Source organism: Theobroma umbraticum, unplaced genomic scaffold, assembly GCF_002168275.2.
Source record: "Theobroma umbraticum cultivar Fairchild unplaced genomic scaffold, ASM216827v3 scaffold_146.0, whole genome shotgun sequence".
NCBI classification, from domain to species: domain Eukaryota; kingdom Viridiplantae; phylum Streptophyta; class Magnoliopsida; order Malvales; family Malvaceae; genus Theobroma; species Theobroma umbraticum.
In genome coordinates this window covers 6,631,703-6,636,190 of record NW_018397265.1, presented here as the reverse complement: position 1 = coordinate 6,636,190, position 4,488 = coordinate 6,631,703, and the positions used below count along the sequence as shown (strand labels likewise).

Here is a 4,488-nt window from a genome sequence, read left to right as displayed (position 1 = left end):
TTTAAGCCCGGCCCGTCCCATATTTTTTAAAAAATGGGCTAGCCCGATGGGCCAAGCCCATTTTGACAGGTCTAGGTAGAACACACGATTTCACTTGAACCTTGTAGCAAAGAAGGAGATTTTAACTATACTTTTGTGCTAACAAAAGTGGACAATGTTTGTCCCTTTCCACTTCTCATAAGGATGGCCGAATCACACACTTCTTCACAAAATAGGTGACAGCACATAAAAAGGAAATCCTTTTTTCTTTTTTGACAACTATTTTTCTTCATTTATGGAAAAATAGTTAAATGTGATTTATATAGCTAGGTTAAAATCAACTTTAATTTTGCAAGGCCATTCAAATTATAACACATTACAATATAGGCGCATAACTTAATTAAACCTAATGAAAATTAAATTGAAATAATATCTTTATATTATTGTAATTTCGGCATTATAATTATAACTATTTATATATTATGCCTAAATGCAAATGCAATCATTGAGTGTGACCAATTAAGTTTTTAACATGTTAGCAATGAAATTAATTAATAACTTAATTGATTAATACAAATTTCAACTAATTAATTTATAATCAATTCCATAAACCAAGATTGGCATCTAACAATACATCATGGCCACTCAATTGTTAAGAGAGTCAAAGGGTTCTTTAACAACGTTTCAATGTACAGTCTATCAGTGTAATTTATTCTCTCATCATATATATCGGAGATAATAAGAGCTTGGTATAATATCTACTTTTATTGACCTCCATATTCATTTTCGCAATTATATCATTAGCTTAATAGACTTATGAACCATTTCATAACCTCCAAGTGACCTTGGTTAAGGGCTTCAATAAGCTAATGTTAATCAAGAACTGATAAGATATGTCCTTTAAAGCACTTGAGGTAATGATTCTTATCTTAATCACTTATTTGCCTTCACATGTTTCATACTATACCTAAAAACATCCTATTTAAGCATCTTGGTTAAGCATTTATAGGGATGTAATTAAAGCATGGCACTCCATGTATAAGACAACTTGATGTCTTAAGTCTAAGGAGTATTTACAGGACTGACACATGAAAAGTGTTATATAGACATTAGAGTGTATTATCAAATGCACTTTTTATAACTGGTCATGTTTAGAGAATTTATTCTCCTAAGTAAGCATATATATTCTAGTTTCAAGTATCTCTATATTTCAATCCATGAGATCAATTGCTTACTTTCAAAGTAAGAAATATAGAATATATCAGTCTCTAAGTATTATTGATGTCCTATCTCAATGATATATTAGTTAAGAATATTTTGAGATTATACTTTGATGCATAAAGATCTCATAACTATAACTCATTACAGTTCTATTGCAAGGCATATTAATCTCATAGACTTCATCTAATTAGACTTATAACTCATTATAATTAATACCTTATTGATGGAGAAAAACCTATAATCATTCAATATAAATAATATTATTGCATGATTGGAACCAAGCCTTAAATTGGCTGCAAGGTTCATCCCAAAACTCAATGCATCAAAAGTTGAATCCTTTGCACCGACGAGAAGGGCTGAAATAGGATTGATAGTCAAGTCATTGACGAGTGCAACGGCAACCAAGGAGGTGGTGAACCTTAATGGCAAAGTGGGTGAGTTTATGAAGGAAATGATGTTTAAGATCATTCTTGGATGAAGCAAGGATGACAAGTTTAACCTGAAGGCACTTATGCGAGAAGCCTTGGCCTTGGCAGGAGGTTTCAATATAACAGGTTACGTATCTTATCATGCTCCACTTGACCTATGTTCCTATGCTATCATACTTACTGCTTGGTTAAGCATCATGCCTATACTGCTACAATACAAAATTATAGTAACTTTTTGATTTAATTTTATCGATACAAAACAATTTATAAGTTACATATACATATACAAATATGGTCGGATCTAATTAATAATTTTTTATTGGAAGTGCATATTCATAGCCAAAAGCACGTTTTTGAGCAAATTGATTAATTAACCGAATTTGAACCCATTGGGAGCTAAAGTTGCACATATCCTATGAACCATAGATTTATTATCACCCAAGTGATAAAATCATTTGTACTGATTGCCTTTTCAAAAAGTTCTTTATCCCAAATTGAGAAATGGAGAAATCTTCACTAATCTCTAAGGAAAATCAATTGGTGGGTAGAATTTATTATCAAAGTTGCATGTTGTATGGACTGGTTTTGTTTGTCTTTTGCGTGAAGGGAGGCAAGGTTGTGTCGCAAAAGGCTAAGGCAGAGCCATATATAAATTGCCATGCTCTCTAACTATTCTATACTTTCTGATCAATGCTATGATTGGGGTCGGGAAGAGGCTAAGGCTCTTTGTCATAACTCATAAGTGGCCAAAAGTTGGTTTACTGGCTCCTTGCCCTATTGATTTGATTGACCCTGGCTGTCTCAAAGATATATCTTTGTCCAATTAGCTCAAAAAGTTAAAGTGCCAAGTCAGACAAACTTAAATGCACTTAAAATATTATATTGTTTGTTTCTACGATGATGGCTAAAACGATTTTTTGACTAATTTGCTTAGGATTTAGGCGAAATATAGCAGTTTCATTCTCTATGGATTATTACCTAGTTATCATCAGGGATTTGACAAGAAGTTTGAAGGCCTTGACGAAGTTCTGGAGGAGATTATTGATGAACACGAGTAAAAAACTGAGCCCAAACAGCACAAGGATTTTCTAGATGTGATGCTTTCATTGCTAAATCAACCTATGAATCCCAATGATGAGGAGCAAGTACATATATTACTACTTTAACCAACATCAAAGCTATAATCTTAAACATGATCGCAGCTGCAATTAATGCTTCAGCCGCTACAATCGAGTTGGCATTATCCGAACTTTAAGGCAAACTGCAACTTCAAAATGAGTTGGAAAGTGTTGTTGGAATGAATAGAATGGTTGAGGAGATAGATTTAGCAAAATTGACCTACATGGATTTGGTTGTGAAGGAAGTGTTAAGGTTGCACCTCGTGGCACCATTGTTAATTCCACATGAATCAGTTGAAGACATTACCATTGATGGGTATGATATACCAAAGAAATCAAGGATATTAGTCAACATTTGGGCAATGGGACGAGATCCCAATGTGTGGTTCGACAACTTCGAAGAATTTTTTCCAAAAAGATTTCATGGTGGTGACGTAGACCTTGGAGGAGGGCGAGACTTCCGGCTCACTCCATTCGCTTCATGCTGTCGAGGTTGCCCCGGAATGCACTTAGGCTTTACGACTCTTTGCGTTGTTGTAGCGCAACTGGTGCACTGCTTTGATCGGGAGTTACCAAATGGGATGCAGCTTCATGACATAAACATGGACAATAAACCTGGCTTGTTTGTGCCAAGAGCTAATCCCTTGTTTGCCAAGCCAACCTATCGCTTATTTGATAAAAATAAGCAAAAATATGAATTAGATTACTCAAGATTATCATAATCTCTTGTATGGTAAGTTTCTATCTTGCCTTAAGTTTCTTCAATTATTATTATTTTTCAAACTTTCATTCCCTCTTGAAAATTGATTGTTTTCATGGAAAAGATGATAGTGTGAATATTTATATAATTAGTTATCTTACTATTATTATTTTAAACACTATTAATGATTTTAATTATCTTAATTTAAAAAACTTTACTAGATAATATGATCACATGTTTTTTTACCGAATTTAAGTAATTAGTCGAGTTAATATATTTAATCAAACAGATATATACCAAAAAAAAATTTTCTTATTTAGACCCTACTTTTTGAAGCATCTTGGCTTGCCTTATCTCTAAATTTGGTTTTGTAAGTTAAAATTCTACTACGCAAGTATACGTATCTAATAGATAGTATATTAGCAAGCAGAGTATCGATCCCACAGAGAATTGATCTAAAATTTTACTAAGTACTAAAATTAGAACAATTTAGGTTTATTCAAATAATTAAAATATGAATTCTAATTGAACTAAAAATTACGCAATTAAAACTAATTTAATTAAAAATTAAAACAACAAGATAATTGGGCAAACAGCAAATCAAACATGCTTAGGATTACAATATCCCTCACACTTCATCTAAATCTTACCTCTCTTCCTTAACTTATTTTAATGGGTTGAATTGCTAACCTAGAGTCTTAAATTATTTATAAGGGTCTCCCAACTCATCATATAAAAATATCTATTTTAATCAAAACACTATATCCCTATGTGGATTGAAATTATAACAGATTCATTAAGTTTAAGCTCTAATCTGGCTACATATGACCTATAAGTATATCCCTATCCTATACGCAAATCAATTAATATGATCATATGTTATCCCAATTTTAACCTACACTAAACTCTCTTTCCCAAGTTTGTTTAGGTTCTTAGATCAATTTAATTGGTGACCAAACAATTAAAAGCATTAAAAACAAATCAGAATAAACAATTCAAATCCCATTAAAGATAAGTAAGAAATAGATTAAAAGTTAGATTA

The 4,488-nt window shown here is 32.3% G+C and overlaps 1 pseudogene; it reads left to right on the top strand.

Moving 5' to 3' along the window:
• The first annotated feature begins 1,519 nt into the window (after positions 1-1,519).
• LOC110422823 (cytochrome P450 CYP736A12 pseudogene) lies at positions 1,520-3,468 on the top strand (annotated as a pseudogene).
• The last annotated feature ends 1,020 nt before the right edge of the window (positions 3,469-4,488 follow it).